Source organism: Eschrichtius robustus, chromosome 12, assembly GCF_028021215.1.
Source record: "Eschrichtius robustus isolate mEscRob2 chromosome 12, mEscRob2.pri, whole genome shotgun sequence".
In the NCBI taxonomy this organism is placed as follows: Eukaryota; Metazoa; Chordata; class Mammalia; order Artiodactyla; family Eschrichtiidae; genus Eschrichtius; species Eschrichtius robustus.
In genome coordinates this window covers 69,257,042-69,282,693 of record NC_090835.1, presented here as the reverse complement: position 1 = coordinate 69,282,693, position 25,652 = coordinate 69,257,042, and the positions used below count along the sequence as shown (strand labels likewise).

The window sequence follows — 25,652 nt, the reverse complement described above, 5'->3', positions numbered from 1 at the left end:
GAATATTGCTGGAGAGCTAACCATGTACTAGGCATTTACATATAGTAACTCGTTTAATCCCCAAAATGGTCCTTTAATTAAATACTATTATTATCCTCATTTTACAGTTGAGGGAGTTGAAGCCCAAGCCATTAACTCGTTCAAGGTTGCACAGCTAATAAATGGAAGAAGAGGATTTGAATCCAGACCATCTGGCACCAGAGTGGGCTCTTAAGTAATCTACTCTGCTGCCTAATACAGAGGTTTTTAGCTGGAGTTTATGAACCCTGAAGCCACTTGGTAATACTTTTTTGGTGTGTGAGCTTGTACATTTTTCTGAAGAGGGGAGAGTCCATGACTGTCATCTGAGTCTTACAAGGATTAAAGGAGGTAAAGAACCACTGGCCTAGGAATTCCCACATCTGACTCCTCTTCTTTGGTCTACTAGGATCCTGGCAGTGACCCCCATGTTGCCCACAGTCCTGATAACCCCCACATGGTCCCTATTTCATGAAAGCTCTGGTCCTGGCCTGTTTTCATCTGCTCCAGGACCTTCAACTTTCATTCTCTTGATCAGGGAGAGAAGTTCTTTTGGTAACCTGTTTTCATATAAACAGCATTGTGTCAGAAATAAGAATACACCTGAGAGACCTAGGTCGGAAAACAAAGCAGACTGTAGGTTGAAAAGGGATTACAAAATGGCCTCAGATCTTTATGGCTGGGCCCTGTGACTGCTGAAGCAATGGTTGGTTTGATTTAGCTCATCTGTATTCTATTGAGACTTTCTGAGGAAAATCTGTGCCATGGTTAAAAACACAGGCTCTGGTGTCAGCCTTGGTTCTAATCCAGACTTTACCTCTTTGACGCTGTGTACCCTTGGAAAGTAACTGAACCTCTCTGAAACTTAGATACTACTTCGAAAAACTGAGGATAATAGTGGCGCCCTCTTCAAACGTTGCTGTAAGGATAAAATGAGGTCACATACGTCAGCATTTAGCACAGTGATGGCACACAGGAAGTACTCGAGAAATTCTGGCTCTGAGGAAGGGGATGGAAGAGGAACCTAAGGGATATGCTTTTGAAGCAATGGGTATTTCTAAAACAGCCAAGAGTACTGGCAACAGCTCGGGACCAGAAGTCTGCAGAAAGCCTTTTAACCTCGATTCTATCTTCTGTGACTGCCTCTTAATCTGTAAAATAAAGTGTTGGTCCAAATGACCCTAAAATCCTTTCCATTGTTCGTGCTAATAACACTTATCAAATATATAGTCCTTAATGTGTCAGCTGCTGTTCAAAGCACTTTACCTATATTAACTCTTTTAATCTTAAAAATAATCCTATGAGGAAGTAGGTACACTATCCCCATTTTACAGATGAGGTGACTGAGGCTTAGAGGTGGAGTAATTTGCCCAAGGTCCCAGAACTAGTTAGTGCTGAAGCCAGGATCAAAGCCAGGCTGGCTGGCCACAGAGTCCATACCTCTCAATATCTGGTGCATTTCTTCCTTTTGCTAATCCACTGTGACACAACATCAGCTCTCAAAACGCTTGAATACTGGTTGTTTAGCTTTCATCTCACCCACTGCAACTTAAAACCAGTTCTTCTCGACCTGACCACATGGAAAGAGGGAATAATAGCTGGTAGCCACATTTCCCAAAATAACACTTTTTAGACTCAAAGAAAACAAATCTCCACTCTTTTACATGTTCTCATGTCCAGGCTAAATACAGTTTTCCTCCTTAAGCCTCATAATATACACTTTTAAAAGTCTACTCTTGCTCTTCTACCATTCCCTGATCTCTGAAGCTGCTTTCCAACAGAGCCTGACAGCAGGTGAGGAGAAGGTGCTTCCTGGCTGCCAGGCATGTACAAGTGTCTAATTGCCATTTTTCTCCCTTTCTTTTGTTAAATGATGAATCCTCCTGTGCCAGTACTAAACCAGCAACAGTGACACTGGCAGAGCCAAAGAGAGGCTTGTGACTGCCTCAGGATGGCTGGGTCTGAGCAGTTTCCGCCTGTACTTGACATTTCAGATTCATAACTCCCGTGGCCCTCTGAGAAAGAGTAGGGGGAGGGGGGGAGCAGGGGCAACTGCTATGTTTTCTCCTTGGAGGGTGTAAGTTATACCAGATCCCTAATGACCTGAGCTGGGTATAGGGGAGAGCCAGTCTGGGGGAAAGGAGGGAGTGGGGAATAAGAGCATGACAAAAGGTAGGGATGAAAAGGGAGACTGACACTCCCAGAATTATCAGCAAGTCCAGTTCCCGTTTGTTGCATTTTTAAATGAACTTAACCTACTGTTTGCTCTGATGCAGGAAACAACCCTATGGCTTCATAATATATAAATGTGTTTCCTATTGTAAACATAAATTTTAATTACCAGTGAGATAACATCTAGAAAAACTTTTTAGACACATAGAATCTTTAGGTCTCTCTATGAAAAAAGATGTGCTTAAATTGCCTCCCCAAAGCAGAAAAATAAGAGAAATGACAGACGGGAAATTAAAGAGTAGCCATGTATTTGTGCTTCTCCACTTGGTCATGGTTTAGATCTAATCTGATCCACACCCAGGCTGGGCTTCGCCTTGACTACAGGCACCTGTTCACTAGTCTACCATTTTCTGCTAACCCGAACTCCCTGGTCATTTGGAACAAGGCTTTCTGTACTCTGCCTCAGCCAGCCCAGAGGGCAACTGTATTGAGAAGCCAAAAAAGAGAAAAACAGAACATTTGCTTGGAAAGAGAAGAATGTTCAACTTTGAAAAAAAAAAAATGACAATTTTCACTCAGATAATTCTTCATTTGGAAATATAGAAAACTTCTCAGAGAGGACAAAGCGACATTAGGTTGGGAGGGATGAAGGCTGAGGGAGTCAAGTGGCAAACAAATTAGAACCGGATTTGGAAGAGCTGTAGTAAAATGATTCAGTATTTGTGATTATAGAAGAAGACTTCTATGCACACACAAAAAGCTTAGTGAAACAGGCTTGGTTCTGTGGGTTTCCAAACACTAAAGAGAAAACAGGAAATTAATAACAGAAACATATTTAAAACATCAGCTAAACATCTCTTTCCAAAAGGCACAATGATGTTAAAAGCCCAAAGCACTTTTTAGTATGGTTCCTATTTGGCTACTACAATTTTATAGGTTTGAATTAGTCACAGAAAAGGGAGTATTTAGGCAAAGTGGATTATTTTCAATTCCAAAAGGGCAATGAAAATGCATACTCCTTTACCGCAGACCGGCATTCATTTAAACTAAAACAGATAACTTAAAAATCTAATTTTCGGCCAAATGTTTAAGTGAATTTTAACACCTTAGTTTGTAAACATTCAACAGAGCAATCATGGGGGAGTTTCAAACCCACCTTTAGTCCATGAAAAGAAAAGTGCAGAATAAAGGCAATTTGGAAGGGTTACCCTAAGGATATCACTTTACATCAACAAGCAAATTAATACAGATATGATGAGGTTACATCTCAATTGCTTCTGGAAATCAGCTTGGGATCACTGCTGGCTTGAGAAGGGCTATTTGAAAATGAAACATTCCATCAGCATCAGGAGGAACTGGATCATCGCGGTTATTTAGACACGTCATGTTATTTAAAACATCACCCTGGGACAAAAAGGTTAAATTTATATTACCAGTTCATCAAAATGGAACAATATCCAGATCTCAACCAGGATAAGAAGGGAGTTTTGGACTTTTGAAGCATAAGAAAATCAAGTCAAAAGGAAGAGTTGGCTTAAAAAAACCCTCGACATTAGGGGAAAATACTAAAGAAATAAAACATAACACATGATATTAAAAACACATATAACTGATAGATAACTAATAAGGACCTACTATATAGCACAGGGAACTCTACTCAATACTCTGTAATGACCTATATGGGAAAAGAATCTAAAAAAGAGTGGATATATGTATATGTATAACTGATTCACTTTGCTGTACAGCAGAAACTAACACAATATTGTAAATCAACTATACTCCAATAGAAATTTAAAAAAAAAACACATGTAATTGAACTGTACACTTAAAAATGGTTAAGATGGCAAATTTTATGTTCTGTATATTTTACCACAATAAAAAAAAACTAGGTGGAAAAAAAAACCACATGCAGACACTCACAAACCTCCAAGAACATTATCAAATTCCCACTGGACAAATAAGGCTACAATATGAATTCACGTAAGCAAAAAACACTAATATTAAAAAAAAAGTTTAATTAGTAATTAAAGAATAAGAAAGAATAATCATGAGGATATTATACTTATCAAATTACCAAAAATCAAAGTAAAAGTGTTCACATCCAACAGACAATGAGATATCACTACACACCTATTACAGGAGCCAAAATTCAAAACACTGACAACACCAAATGCTGGTGGGAATGCAAAATGGCACAGCAAAACGGTATTCTGCAAGACAGTTAGGCAGTTTCTTACAAAGCTAAACATATTCTTACCATAAGATCCAGAAATCCTATTCTTAGGTATTTACCCAAATGAGTTGAAAACTTATGTCTGCAGAAAAACTTGCACATGGATGTTTACAGCAGCTTTATTCATAATTGCCCAAAACTGGAAGCAATCAAGATGTCTTTCAATAAACAAATTGTGGTACATTCATACTATGGAATATTACTCAGCAATAAAAAGAGCTATTAAGTCATGAAAAGACATGGCGGAACCTTAAAATGCATTTTGCTAAATCAAAGAAGCCAATCTGAAAAGGTTACATACAGTATCATTCCAACTATATGACGTTCTGGAAAAGGAAAAACTATAGAGACAGTGGAAAGATCAGTGGTTGCCAAGGGTGTGGGGTGAGGGGAAGAGTGATGAACAGGTGGAGCACAGGTCATTTTTAGAGCAGTGAAACTATTCTGCATAAATCTATAATGGTGGATAACTGACAATATACATTTGTCAAAACCCATAGAATGTACAACACAAAGAGTGAACCATAATTGCAAACTATGGACTTTAATTAATAATAATGCCTCAACATTGGTTTATCAATTGTAGCACATATACTACACCATTGTAAGATGTTAACAGGGGAAACTGGGAACTGGGGGCGGGGGGTTGGGGAAGAAGGGAGTATATGGGAACTCTCTGTACTTTCTGTTCAGTTTTTCTGCAAACCTAAAACTGCTCTAAGAAACAGTCTATTAATTACCAAAAAAAACCAAATTGAACCATCAGTGTTGGCAAGGCCAGGAGAGGCAGGCGCAAGCGTGCATTGCTAATGGCACTACAGGGGCTCCATGTTCTCCAGAGAACAATCTGTCAATGCTTAACCCCACCAGGAAAGGTTCAGGATCTGAGATCTAATCATCTCATCTTCATAATTCATCCCACGAAAAGAATGAACAGAAAACAAGAGCTACTTGCACAGGATGCTTGTTTAAACGTTTCAGACAAGAACCACCAAGACCATCTGGATTAGTGGAAGAGGGTTAACAAATCAACGCTAAGTGAAAAAAGATGAGGCTGAACACACATCCAGCTCCAACTCGCAGAAACCTAAACTCCAAATGAGAAGAGGGCAGAAGAGGCCAAAATGAAATTAACAGTAGTGCTAAAAGGAGGGGGTATAATCTTTAAAAAAAAAAAAAAAAGTCGCTGAAATGAAAAGATACCAGCATTGAGCTGAGAGGCAGCTCTACAGTGGACACTAAACCCCGTCTGCTTGGTTGCCCAGCTCCACCCTCTGGGAGTTTTCCTTTACTCTCCCCACAGCCTTCCTATGATTGATACTACTGGCATCTCATCCCTCCTTGGTTCTGCAAAGACAGATACCTATTCTTCCTCTAATTTACGCTAATTTAAGTACTGAGGTAGGGAACTTCTTCCTCTAGGATTTTTTCTTCCTTTCTTCTCTTATAACCACCAGAGGTCCAGTTACTCTTTAAAATATATATATATATATATATATACATATATATATATATTTTTTTTTTTATGGCTGTGTTGGGTCTTCGTTTCTGTGCGAGGGCTTTCTCCAGTTGCGGCGAGCGGGGACCACTCTTCATCGCGGTGCGCGGGCCTCTCACTGTCGCGGCCTCTCCCGTTGCGGAGCACAGGCTCCAGACGCGCAGGCTCAGTAATTATGGCTCACGGGCCCAGCTGCTCCGCGGCATGTGGGATCTTCCCAGACCAGGGCTCGAACCCGTGCCCCCTGCATTGGCAGGCAGACTCTCAACCACTGTGCCACCAGGGAAGCCCAAAATATATATTTTTAATTGTGGTATTCTTTCAACTGGGCTGTGTGGTGCTTTGTGTGTCTTGTGGAATAGAGTGTCACAGTGGGGCCCCATGATTCAGTATCCTATGTTGAAGGTAGTCTGTATATTCTTAACTCAAAGCAATGTCCCTGTGTGACTTCCCTGGCTGTCCAGTGGTTAAGACGCCGCACTTCCACTGCAGGGGGCGCGGGTTTGATCGCTGGTCGGGGAACTAGGATCCCTCATGCCATGCTGCAGCCAAAAAAAAAAGAAAAAAAGCAATGTCCCTGAGGCTGTGGGGAAACAGGCACAGTCTTACATTGTTGGTGGGAGTATCATTGGTATAAGCTCTATGTCGGGCAATTTGGCAGTTATCAATCAAAATTACAAATGTACACACCATCTGACCCAGCAACTTCATGTCTAGTCTACAGGTAGACGTACATGTATGAAAAATGGCACACGTCCAAGGTTATTCATGGCATCCCTGCATGTAATAATAGCAAAAAAATTCCAAACAGCATAAATGTCTATCAATATAGAACTTCCTTATTATGTAGACATAAATAAATGAGGATGTTCCTTACATACTGACATGGAAAGATCTCCAAAATATATTGAATAAAAATTTCAAGGTACAAAACAGTGCCTTTTGTATGCTGCCACTGCCATAAAAAAATCTATGGAAAGACAGTGAAGCAATTACTAACCAAGGTTGCCGGTGGAAGGAAAACTGAGTGACGGGCACAGCGATGGAAGGGTGACTTTTCACTGCATATCTTTCACTTACAAAAAAAATTTTAAGCCCTGTGAATGTGTTACCTATGTAAAATAAATAAATAAAAATATAAGAATAAAAGAAGAAAGTCTAAAAGCAAGCTTTGCACTCCTTGTGTTGGCTAGAGGAATATCTATGATTCTCCCCTAACAAGGCATGGCTACTCCAGGGCTGACAGGATAGATTCCATGATGTACTGGTTCGTAGCAAAACCACATCTGACAACTCAGCTTTCCAATTCATGGATGTCATTCTCAAGTATCAGATGGAAACCTGATCAGCTGAGCATGAAGCAACAGCAAATCTACACAGGACCTGAGGACATACTGGCTCCCCAGCCTGGTATGTCCCCAGGCGGGTCAAGAGGGTGGGTCTGGCTGAAGTGGCAGATGAGCAGGGGCTGCTTTTCTCCCTCACTGCTTCTGTGGCTTTGGGACAGTACCTCCTAGATTGAAAGGATGATCTTCTCAGACAGAGAGAACTCTGGTCTTAGGTACCCCTGCCACACCCTCTACATCTAAGCCTTGGGTCAGTTCCACAATCTCAAGGAGCTCCCAGTTCCTTGAGCTTATCTTAACTGCATGGGTCTCATGCTTTATCAGCTATCCCAAAGCAGCAGGGACTTCCAACAAATGAAAAGTTATACAGTACCAGGCTAACAAGTTACATCTGCACTTCTCTGAGATGAACCATTACGGAAGGCAAGCGTTAACCGGGAGGCAGTAGAAGAAGCGCTCCGACTTCCAGCTGGTGTCAGTCTAATACACTGAAGCTTTGAAACATCCCAGATCTTTCTGAACTATAAGTGAGGAGCCCAAGTAGGCCCTGCACTTCGAGCAGCAAAACAGAGACATAGGATTTGTGAGACCCTCACACGGACACTCACATTTCTATACCTTGATTGATAGCTGCCAGGGCAAGAGGCATCTGATGCTTTGTCAGTAGCTTAAGGCCACCAGTTAAAGATAATGGCTTCCGGACTTCCTTGGTGGCGCAGTGGTTAAGAATCCGCCTGCCAATGCAGGGGACACGGGTTTGAGCCCTGGTCCGGGAAGATCCCGCATGCCACGGAGCAACTAAGCCCATGCGCCACAACTACTGAGCCTGTGCTCTAGAGCCTGTGAGCCACAACTACTGAAGCCCACGCGCCTAGAGCCCGTGCTCCGCAACAGGAGAAACCACTGCAATGAGAAGCCCACGCACCGCAACGAAGAGTAGCCCCAGCTCGCCACAACTAGAGAAACGCCGCGCGTAGCAACGAAGACCCAACACAGCCAAAAATAATAAATAAAAATAAATTTATTTAAAAAAAAGATAATGGCTTCAGCTGCACTTGGATTTGTAGCTCAGTTGTTCTTTTGGTTTTTTTTTTTTTTTTACTCACCAGAACAAAATTTCCCCATTCTGTTAAGTGAAAGATGCTAGTTACATATCCACTCTAATTTTGTGAGTGACCGGATCATTAAGATGGGCTATATCTCGTATTTTTAAATTTTATTTATTTATTTATTTTTGGCCACGCTGCACGGCATACAGGATGTGGGATCTTAGTTCCCCGACCAGGGATTGAACCTGTGCCCCCTACAGTGGAAGTGCGCAGTCCTAACCACTGGACCGCCAGGGAATTCCCTATATCTTGTATTCTTGTTTAGCTGGTCAGAGACTCTCCTTAAAATATAAGCATCAACATCTAAATGACACAAGGATTAGACGTCTGTGCTTCCAGATGCAGTGAAGGGATTACTCTGCCAGGTATTTTTTTTCCTTAAACTCAACTTTTTTGGGGTGAAAATCACACATCCTACTTTCTGTTAAACTGATTATAATTTAAGTTCCTGGAGAGCATGCATTTCAGCTTAATCAGCACCAAACAAAGAATGTGCCCACAGATACTAAATGAATAATACTACTAGGTCACATAACTAACTGAACTCTTTAGCTCAAATTTGAATCCTAAATCAACCCTACTTATTGTGAATTAGATCTAATTGAGACCAGATTTGAAACCCTTCATCTAGGGACTTCCCTGGCAGTCCAGTGGCTAAGACTCTGTGCTTCTAATGCAGGGGGTGCAGGTTCAATCCCTGGTCGGGGAACTAAGATCCCACCTGCCTCGTAGTGTGGCCGAAAAAAAGAAAGAAACCCTTCCTCTGCTACAGAACTATAAGCTCCCTAAGAGGAGTTCCCGGCAGAGGACTAAATGCTGAGTGAAAGAATGAAGGAGGGTGGGGGACTTCCATGGTGGAGCAGTGGTTAAGACTCCACACTCCCAATGCAGGTGGCCTGGGTTCGACCCCTGGTCAGGGAACTAGGTCCCTCATGTATGCTGCAACTAAGAGTTCACATGCCACAATTAAGGAACCCACAAGCCGCAACTAAGGAGCCCGCGTGCTGCAACTAAGACTCGGCACAACCAAATAAATATCAAAAAAAAGAATGAAGGAGGGAAGGAGCTGAGTCCCACCACCCCAGCTCTTCCTACAGCCCTAGCTAGGACGCCCACTTTTTCCTCACTTGGATTACCACCTTGCCTCATCTCCGACATCCACGTAGTTTTCTCCCAGACCCAGGTCAAGAACAAGCTTTCCCTGGCCAACACCGCACCAGACCATCAGACTCCAGCCCACTCTCTCTGTACTCAGCAGTGAAGCTACACCAGGCGGCTCGTCTGTAGTGTTCCACGAGGGCACGGATGCATCTCTCTGTCATCGGATCCTCTGTGTCCAGTGCCCAGAACATGGCAGGCACTCACTGGGTTTTGCTTTAGCAAAGTAAGGGAGGCCTCTTACCACCAATGCCACTACGCTGTGTAGGGCTCAGCAGTTTCCAACATGCTCTCAGATATACGTACAGTTATATTATCTCCCTTGCTCTATGCACTACTTCATCGACTCTCACACAGGAGGAGCTGAGAAGACAACTCATTTCTAGTCTAAAGCTGTCATTTTGCAGATGAAGAAACAGAGGCCAGAGCTGCCAGAGGAGTCCGAAAGGATCACAGAGCTACCTGGTGGCAGAGCCGGGTCTCACACCTGAGCCGCCAGTGTTCTTCCCACCATACTCCTTTGTCTCTTGCCCAGTAATAGTGTTCTTTCAGTTCCCAGGAGGGCAGAAATTGACTAACAAGTCTAACAGACTTGTATATCCAGCTGCTTATTTAACATCTTCACGTCCAAAAACATCTCAAACTTGGCATATTCAAAAGTGAATTCCTTATCTCCCCTTCCTATAATGTATCCTTCTTCCAGGCTCCCCCATTTCAGTAAATGGGAACTCCATCCTTAAATTGCTCAGGCCAAAAATGAGGGAGCCATCCTCAACTTCTCTATTTCTTTTATATGCCACTTCCAATCCATCTGCAAATCCCGTTGGCTCCTCTTTCAAAACATATCTAGAATCCAACCACTTCTCACTCTTGCACTGCTTTACTTTGGGTACAAACTACCAACTTGTCTTGCCTGGACTATTGCAGTAGTTTCCTAATCAGTTTCCTTCCTTCCACTCTTGCCACCTACAACTCATTCTCAACATAGCAGCCACAATGATCCTTTATGTCAGATCATGTCACTTGGGTGCCTAGGACCCTCCAATGGCTCCCATCTCACCCACAATTCACAAAAAATCCAGGGGCCTATAAGGCCTAATATGATCTACCACCAATCCACTCCCACCTCCACATCTCTTGCTATGTTTCTCCTCTCCACCCTACTGCAGCCATACTGACTGGTGTCCTGTTTCTTGAATATACGAGGCATACTCCTGCCTCAAGGCTTTTGCACTTGCTGCTCCCTCTGACTGGAATATAATTCCCTCAGATAAATGCTTGGCTCACCTCTTAACTTCCTTCGGGTCTTTGCCCAAATGTTACCTTTTCAATAATACCTTCCTTGACCACCCTACTTAAAATTTAATACCCTGGCTCCTGGTACTCTTTATCTTCTTTCTCTGTTTAATTTTCCCAATATATATTTTACTTGTTTATGGTTTGTTTCTGCCTCATCCCAACAGGCGAGCTCCTTAGGTCCTGGAACTTTATTTTATTCACTGCTCTATCTCCAGGTATGAGAAAAGTACCTGGCCTCCAGCAGCTATTCACCAAACATTAGTGGAATGAGTGAATGAGTGAATGAGTGAATCAATGAATGAACCTCCATACTTTTAGAATCTCCCAGTAATCTGGAGGGTTTAGGCCAGAAGGGGAAGACCCTAGTTGAGCTCTGATCTCTCCCTCACTTCCCCCACTGTCTCTCCCTCTTCTCAGGCCCAGCCCAGCCCTTTAACACAAGAAACCACACCTGGGCTGGGAAGCAGGGCAGGACCAAGGCCACAGGTGCTTGTTGCCAGGATGATACGTTTCTGCAGTGTGCTGATTTTTGAATTTAGCATCATGATATCTCACAAACAGAAGAGGTCAAAAATAGGTTGGGACTAAATATACTATTTAACCAAGATAATAGTACTGACTCGGTAACAGCAGCTCGTTTGTTTTGAGATATTTTGCAAGGAACAGTGCTAAATTTGCACTTGTTCACCTAGCTGTCCTCTTCTTTCTTCTCCTATTTTTTACTATGGATTTCAAACATACATAAAGGTAGAAGGAATAGTATAATGAACTCCACGAACCCATTACCCAACTTCAACAATTACCAACATTTTGCCAATTTGATTTCTTCTCTTCTGATTGTCTCTGCAACCTCCGCTAAATATTTCATCTAGCTGTTTTCTTGAGAACTGGTCTATATATGACAGACCCTGGCCTTGTTACCACTGTATTCTAGCCACTATGTCAATCAATCTCTCTAGTCTAACCAGAAACACAGTAAAAAGAAGCACTTACACCCAGTCCCCCACCCAAGCAGTGACTAAAAAAGAAAGTGTCTGAATTCCAGAACGTTTAAATCAAGGGACTTGCCCATTATCACGTTTGGAGGGATTTGGGGAGAAGGGTTGTTGTAGCTACAAAGTAGATGTAGACACTAGCTGTTTTCACTTGTTTGTACCTGATGCAGAATTTCTGAATGAGTTCATTCAATCCAGTAAGTATTCACTGACTACCTGCTAAATATGCGGGACAGGATTAAGATAACAGAAGATAAAGAAAACCCAGCTTTTGTTCTCAAGGAAATCACAGTGGGGGTGGAGGGTGGGTGTTGGGTGAGAAGAGTACCCAAATAACTAAGATCCAAGGCAGAATATGTTCTGTAGCCTAAGAGAGATTAAACAAATCTAAGGCGAAAGCTCCTTTTAAAAAAAATCAACCCACAAAATTTGCAGACCCCAAGATTTATGCCTTCCTTAACTCTAAATCTGCCCTCTGCTGAGTTTATTGCTATGCAGTCAATAAGTGTATTATTGGGAATTTGGGAATTCCCAATAATTCCCAAATTTGGGAATTTGGTGACCCACAGAATAGACTTTTGGAAGTGGATCTTTAATGTCACCTTTTGCTACTCACCATCCAGTCCTCTGGTGGGAGGGGACTGGAAAGTCCTCCCAGGGCTTGGAAAACAATGGGGCTAACTCGGGTGTTGACACTCAAAGCATTCTACCCTGAGGGCATATACAGCAAGCAGCTTCATAAACAGGATAGAAGAGTGGGAGTGTGTCAAGAAGACATGGCTACATTTATTCAGAAGGATTTCCAAGATCTCTCTTCTTGCTACCTAAAGGACTGTGATCTTGGTGATCTATTATCAGAGGTTCCCAGAGAAAAGTGTAGTTCTCTGGACAAACCAGTGAAGTGTGGTTGGCCAAGCCGTGTGTGAAGGAGAGAGTGGCAGGGAGAGTGGAAGAAGGGGCAGAGCTGGGATGGGAGAAAGGTTTACACCATAATCAATGCTACCAAGATTGGTGAGGTGAGGATGCAGGTGAGGATGCAGGTGAGGATGAGGTGAGGTGAGGGAGAAAAATAAGAGTAGGGCAGGAAAAAGGCACTGTGAGAAGGGATAGGGCACAGGAAGGAGGATAAGGTAAAAGATGATTCTGGTTTGAAAAGATCACTGATGAAAATGAGAAAGATGCCATGAGATCCGGGAATCTAAGAGGCAGGATCTCACAAGATATTGAAAAGGGTATGAAGAGGAGGGATCTTAGCATGGGAGGGTGTATAGATTTTGAAGGATGGGTTCACATTGGGATGGAAGGGGCTCATTTCACTGAAGCTGGGTGAAGCACTCACTAGATGAAGGGCTAATTTAGATGAAGGTTTTGAGTAACAGGATGTGGCTGAGGATGGTAGAAGGGAAGCAGCTGGAACACTCATAAAAGATTTCCAATCTCTTATGTATATGAATTCCTGGGGGTAAAGGATTTAACAGGATGAGAGGATTTGGGATAGAGTGCCAGAGAGGTGGGAGACACCTTAGGGTAAGTGGGAGCTCCAAGGACTCATAGGGTGAGAGGATATTTGGACAAAGGATAAAGAGAGGTATTAAGGTGCAGGGGTCTCAGGACACGTGGGGTCAAAAGTCATGAACAATGGGTTAAGGAAGTCACCAAGCCATGGGGCAAAGGTTAAGAGAAACCTTGGAAGTGATGGGGAAAGTGTTGGTGTTGGGCTTAGAAATTATTAGAAAATAAGGAACAAGGGGCTGAGAGTGACCTGGAAAACTAGGTAGGTTTAGGGGCAAGAGAAGCAATGGATCCAATGAGTTTTGAAGACTGTGGGTTCAAATCCCAGCTCTACTACTCATCTGTGTGAGTTTCAGGTTCTTCATTTGTTTAAAACCAAACCAAAACAAACAAAATATGGGAAATAGTGGTAGATATATTGGGGTTGTGAGGGGAAACAGTTTACACATACAAAGCTTGGCGCACAGTAGGTGCTCAGCAGTAAGTGCCAATCATTATTAAGGAGATAGCAGGGTAAAAAACCAGAGAAGTGAGGAGGCCACAGCAGAGACAAGAGGACAGTGATTCCAAGAGCTCGGGGGTACCAAGATAATGCAAAGTGTGGCCCCTGTGTTCATTATCTGTTGACTCCCTAGCACCCAGGACAGAATAAGACCCATAAGAGCTTCTCGGCTTATACTTAAGGGCTCCCATGGACTAGGCCTGGTACCAAATGCTTTGAATGCATTATCTCAAGCACTACTATTATCCTACCCTAGTAGAAGTGAAGACTGAGGCTAAATGGTGTGCCTAAGGTGCCATACTTTACAGGCCAGAGTCAAACTAGAACCCAGATCTCTTATCACATCAATACCCCAAGCTGAAGCACTCTTATCCTGCTTTGCAAACATGTTAACTGATGAGGCCTGATCAAGGGAAATGGGTACGGATTATTAAGAGTGTAGGGGGGGTCGCAGGAGTGAGGGAATAAGGTTCAAGAAGCAAGTGGACCCTGGGCTGAGATTACAACAGTAAACTTCTAGTTAGGAGTACAGAGTACAAAAATGATTGCAAACAAATATTATCTTGACTGAGAATTGCAGAACGTCACAGCTGGAAGGAAACTCTGAGATCATTTAACCCAACCTTATCATAATACAGATGAGAAACAGGTCCAGAGCGAGGAAAGACTTCTTCCAGGTTCCCAAAGCACAACGGTGGCAGAGCTAGGACTTGAATCTGGGACCACACACTCAATCCAGATTCTCTGATGATTCCAACTATATCTACTTCATATTCATCTCTGTATCTTTCTGGGCACCAGCTCGGTGCTAGGGCACTTGTAAGTCATGTGCTGATTAACACTGGGGGGCTGGAGTGCAGAGAGGGATGTCCGTGGAAGTGATTTTAGGATGAAGGGGGCACATGGAATGAGGATCATGAAGTTACAGGGCAAAGAAAGGATTATCAGATACTGAGGGTTATGTAGAACATAACTCGGTGGGAAACTATTTTAGTAGGTAAGGCTTAGGAGTTACCAGGAAAGGTTTGGGGGGAGTCACCAAGATTGTGGGGTAACACAGGGTAGAAGTGGAGGGGGTTACCAGACCAGTGGGGTCACTGACGTTTTGGGGGATGTAGGGATCTCGGGTCCTGAGTGACTGGTTTAGAGCTGAGGTTGGTGGGTCCTGGGCAGTGCTGGGGAAATTCCTGGGTTGGCAGAGTCAACGAATAAGAGGTGAGGATTACCTGGTGAGGTCTTAGGGTCAGTGGGTGGGGTGTGGGGGTCACAGAGGTGGAGGCGGGCGCAGTCACGGGGTGGGGTTTGGAAGTCATGGGGGAGGAGTCGCAGGACGGAACGGAGGGGCAGGGATGGGGGCCGGAACCTGGGGTGGGGGAGGGTCAGGCCGCCGTCCAGCCTCCCGGCCACCGGGCTAGGGCCGAAGGAGGGGGGGCACGCCGGGCTCGGGACCTTCTCGGGGCCCTGCGCCCGCCCGGCCTCCCACCTGGGCACGGTGGACCCACTCTTCCCGCAGCCACCAACCTGACAGCCCCCGAGGGCGACTCCGCCGACAGACCGCCATGCAACGGGCCCCGCCACCAGCGCCGGCCCCGCAACCCGCCTGCGCCATAGCCCGCCCGCCCGCGCGCAGCTTGCCTCGCGCCATATCCAGGTTCCAGGGCCGCCGCACTTTTCTGTCTTCTCGGCGCGCCTCTACCGAGCCCCGGAACCCGTACAGAAAATACAGGGCACGCTCCACCCCGCACCCCCAGTCGCCGCGGCCGCCGTCCTACTTATCCCTGTTCCCGGGCCGCTGGAGCCCGGGCAGCCAGGCTCTGAACAGTGCCGGTGAGAGGCCCGCCCTGCCCCGCCCCCCGACCGGGGTGACGCGCCGCCCGCGAGGCCGAGCGCCCGGGGAGGGCGTGATGACGTCACTACGCCCCGGTCAGGGACTGGGCGCGGCTCGCGAGCCGGGTCGTCTCTATAGCAATGAGGAGTCGCCACCTGTCCTGCCGAGGGATTCGGTCCCCCTGAGGCGAGAGGCGGGAGGAGCCCGAGGCCCCGAGTCTCGTCGGCCGCCTGCGGGTGAGAAGGTGCGCTTCTGGAGGTGGGGAGGACCGGAGGGGCAGATTGTGAGGGAGGCTGTTCTCGCGGCTGCCACTCTCCGCACCGGGGCCACTGACCCTCTCCTCGCGGCTCAGAGCCCCCAGGCGTCCTCCTGCGCCTTACGATCCTGAGGCGCTTTACTGTGCGCAGTCCGCTGGCACTGCCTACGATCTATGAGCCACCCCCTGAAGGAAGCAATTGCAGGTATTACTAGCTCCTTATTGAAAAAGACGACGTCGAGGAGCCGTGAGGGACTGGCCTCTTTAGGGAGGGCGCCCTGAGGGTGCTCTTCTGTTCTCTCATTCCTCCGCCAGCCCTACCCGCAGCCTCAAAACCAGCTGCTCCCCCTTGTAGGCTCCTTTCGGGGTGAACAAAGCCAAGCCCTTTTACTGTTTCCCCCTCTCACTAGGGAGGGGCTGTGCTTGGGCAATTTTCAGACACCTAGGGGAAAAGTAAAAGAGAGTGAGCTTTTGGTAAAAAATTAAAAATAGAGAAGTTAGATGAGGAAATGGTAAACGTTGCCTCTTAGGAGAGGAATTGGGGTGACTGGAGAAGTGAGGTGAGAAACTTTTCTCCCTCTCTGTCCTTTTAGACTTTAAGTCCTTTCTTTTGTCTCCTCTCTCCCCTCCCCGCCCCCCAAAATTAACTAACAAAAATTTTAAAGGAAGTATGCCAATAAACTAGAAACATTTACAAAGTACTGTGTTTGGGGCCCATGGTAGCTAGAGATGCCATTGGTGGTTTCTTTCCTCCCCTGTCTAAAGAGCTTAACCACAAAGCCTCCACTTCAATTTTAGACATTCTCTGTTCCGCGTCTTACTGCTTTTGGCACAATTCCAGAGGTGGGACTGGGGCTCCAGTTCTCATCAGGTTCTCAGTTTAGGGGGGCAGTAAGTGACAGTTGATGTCCCATTCTTTTTCTCTTTTTTTTTTTTGGCCGCGCTGCAGGGCATGGGGGATCCTAGTTCCCCGACCAGAGATCGAACCTGCGCCCCCTGCAGTGGAAGCGCAGAGTCTTAGGCACTCGACCGCCAGGGAAGTTCCGATGGCCCATTCTTATGGTTATGTATATTATAATTAATCCTTTCTACATCTCCTGGTATAGAAATAAACAGCCTGACCTTTAAGGTGCCCTCTTTCCGTTCCTTTTTGATGGAAGTTTGACAAGTTATTTTACCTAGATACAAAGAGAGAACATAGTAGTTTGTCCTGTAGCATAAACTTCTGGTTAGACATAGAGCAGGGACTAGAACTCAGGTTGTCCTAGTTTGTCCCCCCGCACCACCTTTTTCCATAATAAAAAATACATCTGTTCTTTCTCACATTCCTTGCAGATCCTAATTTGATTGGCTAATCACCTCTCCCATTACACAACAAAAACTCTGGGAAACTAGTGTCTGAATTTGAAGTATTAAGATTCTGATGATGGGTAATTTCAGGTACTCAGGAGAACTGGGGAGGAAGATACTTTGGAGTGGAGGATTGAAGATCATTTCTAGTAACTTCTGTTCTGCCTTTGAACCCCATCCCCACAATATACCGTATACGCTGGTGGTCTTCAGACATTTTAAAAACTGGACTCCATATAAGAATTTTAAAGAACTATGTACCCCCTTGTTCATTTCTAAGTTGATACCTAAATTTTCCATCATAAATTTAAATACTTGTAGAGGATATAATTTCTGACTTACTGCAAATGTTGACGTTTTAAACTAAAACCATTACATCATTCTTAAATTGTATCTAGTGGACTCCAAATACCCTAAATATTTGATGTCTGCCAACATCCATTTAAAAATATATGCACAAGAAATTTTATATGGTTCCCTTTCTTATTGAATTCCTAATTCCATTCACTGCCCCTATAGAACTTTATCCTAATTAGTATATTTGTATGCTTTAAAGTCTTTTACTGATCACTATCACCTTCTTTGCAACAAAATTGAGTATATATTTAAGCTTATTGCTTGTGACCATAGGCTTTGTTGAAAAATTTCTTATGAATCAAATTGTCATTACGGTTATTACTAGTACAGATTTATTAAGCAACATCACTATATTACACATCTTTATAACTTGTGAAACCTATAAAGTACAGTTTTATTGAAAATGCATCTCAGTGAGAAATATGGTGTTTCTCCTCAATTAGTTCAGGTATTCACAGACTAATATTACCTAATGGTGGAAGGAGATAAGGTGCCACACCAATTCTCTACCTGTTTTTTATTTTTATAGACATAAGCGTTGAGAGACGTTGTTCACATAGTAATTGGGAAAGGAAGAAATTTGTTAAAATGATATCCCTCAAGTCTTTGAACTGCTTCTAAATTACATGCCAACAATCACAAAGTGTCCTATTACCAAATACTGTTATCAAGTACTATCAAATAGAGTCCTCCTTTACTTTATTAAAAGCAAAGAATTGGAAACCACTGATCTTGCAAAAGGATTTGTTAGTCATTTGATTGTCAGTTTCAGTCTTATGAAAATAATTATTAATTCTCTGTCACCTTTTCACTCAGAGGCACCTAGTTAGTCAGATACTGATTTTCGTACTTCTTTGCCAACACAATTTTTTTGATAAAGTTCTTTCATCATTACATGTTTTCAGTATCTTTCTGTTAAAATATTGACATGCATTCTCTTCCATATGGAAAACACCTGCCATTTGTAGAATTAGCAAAGCCAGTCTTCATTTCACATCAGACTTACTTTCTGTCAGGAAAAAGTCTGACTTTATTCTTCAATTTAAATAAGTACATTAAGGGACTTCCCTGATGGTGCAGTGGTTAAGAATCTGCCTGCCAGTGCAGGGGATACAGGTTCAAGTCCTGGTCCGGGAAGATCCCACATGCCACAGAGCAACTAAGCCCGCACGCCACAACTACTAAGCCTGCGTGCCTAGAGCCTGTGCTCGGCAACAAGAGAAATCACTGCAATGAGAAGCCCGTGCACCGCAATGAAGAGTAGCCCCCACTCTCCGCAGCTAGAGAAAGCCCACGTGCAGCAACGAAGACCCAACGCAGCCAAAAATAAATAAATAAAATAAATTTATTTAAAAATAATAATAAATAAATATGTTAATATTCACTTTCAAGAATATTATAAAAATCACTGGGAAATAAATTATTAACTGTAGCTTATAAAATAGATTACTAAAGTCAGTCATGATTAAAATTATATAGATCTAATATTAATATTATAAAAATTGTAAAAACAAGATGGTACTATTTCTCATTATATAATTTGGAATAATGCCATATAATGTATAGCTGAATACCTTAGTTAATTTATTAAGTGAAAAGTAGGGTAGAAGGCATGTTAGTCCCTTGGCAAATACCGGTTTCTGCTTGTGTTGAACTCTTATGTTTGGCTTTTGGGAACAACTAAATAACAATCGTGTAACAAAAAAAGAAAGAACTCCAATAATTTTCTTAGACTTCATGATAAAACTTTTTCTTATGTATTTAATAAAAAAGAAAGTTTTTTTGTTAGGAAATAATGGTTTGAGCAGCTAACGATTTCATTTTTTGCTAGCAGGAGGTAGAAAATAGGAAACATTTTATAAGATGAAACAAGAAGATTGATTGTAATGGGAGTATTTTGTTATGAAGGGAAAAAACAACCCCTTCCTTCTACTCCCCAGGGTTTTACACCCTAGGCCATGCATCAAGATTCAATGTAGGTGAGGGATATGCCTTTCTTTTGTAATGTAGGACAAGGATTATGGTGAAAGAGGAGGTAGAATGGAGAGTGCATGAATATGCTGGCTAGCTCTCAAAACAGATGAGTTTTAGGGAAGAATTCTTATGGAAGTTGAGGATCTGGAAATGTATTCCCTTAAAACTCTCCTCAGGGCTTCCCTGGTGGTGCAGTGGTTAAGAATCCGCCTGCCAATGCAGGGGACATGGGTTCAAGCCCTGGTCTGGGAAGATCCCACATGCTGCGGAGCAACTAAACCCCTGCGCCACAACTACTGAGCCTGCGCTCTAGAGCCCGTGAGCCACAACAACTGAGCCCATGTGCCACAACTACTGAAGCCTGCGCGCCTAGAGCCCGTGCTCCACAAGAGAAGCCACCGCAATGAGAAGCCCGCGCACCGCACGAAGAGTAGCCCCCGCTCGCCGCAACTAGAGAAAGACTGTGCACAGCAATGAAGACCCAGTGCAGCCAAAAATAAATAAATAAAATAAATGAATTTTAAAAAAAACTTTAAAAACTCTCCTCAGATTGATTTCCTTGGCCAGGTACCCCCCTTGGAAAGTCTTCACATACCTTTAGGAAGAATTCCTTGGAAAGTCTTCATGTACCTCACTTTAAAGACTGCTTGATATAGACAGACCCATACTCCACTGGCCCTCACTCTACATTATTCTGGGACATAATTGCAAGTGTCCTAGAAAGAAGGAGGAAGATTTGGTGTTTTTGGAATAGAAGAGGGTTAGGAGAGAAGTCAGAGAAGATGGCCCCAAGTTGGTATAGTCACTCACCATGGTCCTGGATGTGGTCCTCAGCTTTGCAGTTCTAGAAATGTGATTTTTGTCAGTCCACACAAAGGTGTTCATATTTTGTCACACTGAATCAAACTCACAGGAAGTTAATGTATGAAATAGAATGCCAGTGAATTAATTTATACTCATAATCACCAAGTTGACTGGATTCCCTCTCCTGCTGGGAAATCTATGTAGAAAGGTCAGTTGTAATCAGTGTTACATGAGGTGTGCGGATCTTGAGCATGGCTATTGTTATCAAGCTGTGATGGCCTGATGCGCGATGCCTGGCACGTAACAGGAGCTCAGCAATTGTGGAGTAGAATGCACCTGTCTCCTTTATAGATGCTGATGGGGAAGTTAAGGATTCTGGTAGGCTAACCCAACATATTTTTTGATCAGGTAGATTTTTCCTTGTTCCACTTAAATGGCTATATCATGTAGCTATTAAATCCAATAAAATTTCACATCAGGAAATTATGTAATTACAACAATTAAGTTTTATCTATCATCTCTGAGCCTAGAAATGGATACTGTTCATTTATAAGGGGTTAGAGGTTGCTTTCCCAAGACCTGTATAGTAATGGTGGTAGCGGCTGAATGATCTCTACTTCAGAATTCTGTTTGGCGGTCAAGAATGTACTGCATAAAAAGAACAACGTTGGGGCTTCCCTGGTGGCGCAGTGGTTGAGAATCTGCCTGCCAATGCAGGAGACACGGGTTCGAGCCCTGGTCTGGGAAGATCCCACATGCCACGGAGCAACTAGGCCCGTGAGCCACAATTACTGAGCATGCGCGTCTGGAGCCTGTGCTCCGCAACAAGAGAGGCCGCGATAATGACAGGCCCGCGCACCACGATGAAGAGTGGCCCCCCACTTGCCGCAACTAGAGAAAGCCCTCGCACAGAAACGAAGACCCAACACAGCCATGAATAAATAAATAAATAAATAAAACCCAAAAAGTTAAAAAAAAAAAATCATTAAAAAAAAAAAAAAAAAAAAACAACGTTGGTGAATCTCAGTGCTGGTACTTTGCTAGAGATGGGACATCTTTACTAGGGAAGTATCTTAACCACCTGTGGCCTGGCTGGATTTTGGGGACTGTACTATGATAAGCAACAATACCCCAAATTTCCCCCACTCGGGATAATTCTTGATACTGCTTTTTAAAATAGACAAGCCTTTTCAAATTCTAAAGTCATTAGGAATAAGATGGATAAATGAAAAATTGGGGTAAGCCCTATCTGGAAGCAAGAAGACACTTTGTCTCCTCAAAGCTTTTCTCCAGCTCTAGGGTAAGCCATTGAGAGAGGAAAAGATGCCAGGCTGAGAAGTTTCATTTAGTATTTTAATAATAATAATAAAAAAAGACAATACAAAATCCAAACATTTCTTTTTACAAGTTCAGATACATTTTTTCCCCCAAGTGCAAAATACTCTATGAACTGCATCATTTATTGTTGTGTAGGAGATGCTTACTATATCGGCAGCAGTGGAAGGTAGATATAAATACAATATTTTGAGACTTCTTTTGCATTAAAAAAAAAAAAAAGCCTCCCACATGGTAATGGTTATTCTCTGAAACTTAAGTTCAACTCACACAGAAGAATAAAGTTTTTGGTTTGTCCAAACTGTGACAATCTGTGTTGTCTAGATAAGCTGATAACAGAACTGGGGGTTCTATTCCCTTTGTAGAGGGTTCCTAGTCCAAGTAATGGCCCAAGGACAGAGTGTGCTACCTTTGAGACAAGTCAAATTTAAAGGTATCTTTGTGTTGTTGGCTTCCACTTTTCTCTTACAGTGCTTAAGAGAGAAGCCAAGCAGGTTAACATTATTTTCTGCTTGTGGTCAGTTACACTTTGTCTCCCTTCCTCTAGTTTGAGCCTGTTATATTGAGGTTAAGCAGCAAATACAGAAGTCTGAATGCTCTATAATATTTTCTGACATTTTGAGATATGGCCCCTTAATCTCCAGAGTCACCTCAAACATGCATATGGAGAAAACTTCTTGGATATGAAAACTTTCATTAGGGCTAAAGACCAGGACTGTACCATTGAACTTTCAGCAATAAATCTGAGCCTCCACCACCTCAAATTAATCCAATCCTGGCAGAGTCAGAGCAGTCACTGCTCAATGTCAGCCTCTGCGAATTTGTAGGCCTGGGGCAGGGCAGTTCAAGTCCAGGCTCTGGTCAGTTTTCTCCTGACTTTGTTCTCTAAGGTTTAGGGAATGGGCCTGGCCCAATAATACAGAAAGACAGAGGCAGAGAAGTAAAAAGAGATTGCCACGTTGCTGAAGACATAAGTGCCTTTCTGATATGCATCACTTGGCGCTTGCAGCCCTTGCAGGAATGGCTTCCCATTCCCAGACTCAGATCAGGGCAGGTTTTGTACTAAGAAAAATGAGGCCTCACAGTACTGCGGCCCTATGAATACCTCATCCTGCAGAGAGGCCTCTTAGCTAGTTCATGAAGGGTTCCCATTTATACCATCTTCCCACTTCCCTACAATGGTAAAAACCTCTTTTTCTGTCTGACCTGTAAAGGCCTAAAGAGTCCCTGAATGTTGACTCCTCAATCCACTAACCCTTAGTTTGATGCCCCTGGGCCAGCTTCCTCTGTAGGTTTAGGAGCAGCTTTGCCTGGATTCTTAACTCCCAACTTGGACGACCTAAATTAAACTTGGTGGACATTAGCAGGTCTTCACCTGCTCTCCAAGATCTGTCTTAACATTAGTTAAGAAGCTTGGTGGTCTCTACTTTCCATACTGTGGAAATAATTTGCAAGCCCTGGAAACCATGGAATAAATGGTTAGAGGAAGTGTGTTTATGTGTGTGTATGAGGGTGACAGGGAAGGAATGGAGAGCAAGAAGTCAGACCCTGAAGGCATGAATCGGGAAGCACTCTGACTGTTTGGCTTTCTGAGAGAGATGCAAAATGGTAGGGAGAGAGGAATCAGAAAGTTATCCTAGCTTCTGGTGGAGAATGAGGATGGTCAAAGTAGATTAAAGCAGTTTTCATGGCATCTCCTGGGAAGTGTGGATACTTCTATTAAATGACCATTTCCCGTTTTGTATCTCTACAGCAGAGCCTTCTTTGACCCAGAGAGACAAAGGCAGCCAGACACTCTACCCACCAGGGCCATGGTGTTGGCTAATGGATGTCAGGGGATCTAGTTGTGACATTGGTTACCTACTGCCTAAGGCTGTTTCAGTTGGTGAATGCTACTGATTGAGGGGGTGTCCGGCTCCTTTATTTAGTGTTGAGCCTCCTTGGGGAGCAATAGCCTGAGAGAGTCATTAGAAGTGAGCCCTAGGAGTCAACTGTTAGCCTTTGATTGAATAGGGCTACAGCTTTGGGGGAACTAGAAGGAGCAAATGGAGAATAATTTTATAGGCAGCAGTGGATTGAAGGTGGAGTATGTGCAGGATCTGGACTTGGGCATGGACTTGATTCTTCTTCCTTTTGAAAAGCAGCAGTTGAGGAAGCTAGGCTTGAAGTCAGCTTCGAGAGGAAATGGCAAACAGGGGTAGGCAGAATGGCCAACGTCAGGCAAACAACTCCATGCCTGGATAACTGTCCTATTCTTGGCTCCCACAGCCTTGTCTCTGGCCTCAGGGCCCTGAGTCGGCCTATCCCCAGGGGGTTTGTCCTGGTCTTCCATGTGCACATCAGGGGAAAACTGGATGAAAGCAGGGAAACGATGGAGGTTTTCCCTACTTGGGGTGGAGAATCACTAGCCAATTCCATCGGCCTCTACAGTCTTGAGGTCCATGCTGAATTCATGGAGGCATAGGGATGGTGGGATTGGTTTAGCAAACACAGGTCCCTCTCCTTCCTGCTCCATCAAGTCCCCAGAATTACATATCCTACATATCAGGTGCCTCTGCTGGGGGAGTAGAGACAGATCAGATGCTCCAGCACTCAAGGCTCATGAGATTCAAAACCTTTTTTCTTCCACTCCAAACATACACTCTTCTCTCTTAGGCAGCTATAAATAGGGTTGTTCTAATACAGGAAAAAGAAACAAAAACAAAAAACAAAACCAGAAAACAAAAACCCCTCCCTCTAGTCAACATAGAAAGACTCAAAATGATTGCACTTCTTAGATGTGGACAGGGTGGCAGAAGGCTCGCCAAGTGCACACATTCCTCTTGCTGCCCACGGCCTGGGGCCAGAGGTAGGTGGCTCTGGGCTGGCTGCAGAGCGGGGTCCTCTTTGGTGGGGCCCACAAGCCATCTGGGACTACAAGGGAAAGACAACTCTGAGGGCAAGGCCCAAGCTGGCTTTTGGTCAGCAGCCATGTTTCTTTAAGGACAATCCTTAGCAAGGGGAGTAGGGCTCCCCCAGGGAGCACTCGGGTGGGAGTGAGGGAATGGCTGGGCCAGGGAAGACAAGTAAGAGAAGGGATTAGTGTTTGAGACTGGCTTCCAATTGTTCTGTAGTCTGGTCCTTTAGAGGACACATTTTCTTTTTTTTTCCGTTTTCTTTTTTTGCCGATGCTTTAAAACCTGGTTTCTGTCCTGCAGAGATAAAGTCTTTCTCTTGGGGAGCAGCAGCGGCCTATTCAACATGGTAATTCCTGCTGCTCTTCCTCATTCAGGTGGTATCCACTAGCCAGGGGTGTGGGCCTTTTGTAAGCCCTCATGAACTGGACCCCAGGCAGATGTGAGCGAAGAAGGAGAGGAGCTATGTAGACAGGAAAGTTGGCTGTGTGGGCATTCCAGGGCTCAAACCACGTGTCCCAGAGGACGAGTGCTGGCATTAAGCCTGTAAGTCAAAGGCTTCTTTGGCAGAACCCTGGGCTGTTAGAATATTCCTGGGGGGCACAGCCAGGGGACATTTTGGCTCCTGTCTAGCAAGGCACAACCTATAACGGCAGAAGCCCCTCTTCCCCCTCCCCATTCCCCACTAGACCCACTTCCTTCGTGGGCCTCTAGCACCCTTCCAAGCTGATAGGGTCAGGGATGTGAGCTGGTAAAATGGGCAGTGTGGCTGGGGAGGGGAGCGGGATACTATTCCTTCACCCCTCGGGAGAATAGAGCCAGCACTGAATGGCTTTTCCAGGGAGCGTATAGGAAATGAGTAAAGAAAAAGAGCCGAGGCAGAAAGAGACAAGGAAAGGAAGCTAGAGGAACGGAAAGGGAGAGTGCTTGGTCTATATGGAGATTTTTTTTTCTCCAAAAAGAGAGATCGGAGAGAGTCCCTCATCCGAGGGTGGGGGCTGCCGGCTCTGAG

The 25,652-nt window shown here is 44.1% G+C and overlaps 1 protein-coding gene and 1 long non-coding RNA gene across 3 annotated transcripts in view; one reads left to right on the top strand and one right to left on the bottom strand.

The window, feature by feature from the left end:
- The window catches only part of ZNF76 (zinc finger protein 76), a 32,070-nt gene extending 16,358 nt beyond the window's left edge, over positions 1 to 15,712 (bottom strand). The window contains exon 1 of one of the 2 annotated variants that reach the window (XM_068557259.1): positions 15,478 to 15,712. The gene's annotated coding sequence lies outside the window, so the exon portion shown is untranslated. The other variant, XM_068557260.1, reaches the window with a different exon arrangement.
- Positions 15,679 to 20,146, top strand: LOC137772999 (uncharacterized). The gene is made up of 2 exons (XR_011075618.1): positions 15,679 to 15,914; positions 19,784 to 20,146. It is a non-coding gene; the product is annotated as an uncharacterized lncRNA (long non-coding RNA).
- The last annotated feature ends 5,506 nt before the right edge of the window (positions 20,147 to 25,652 follow it).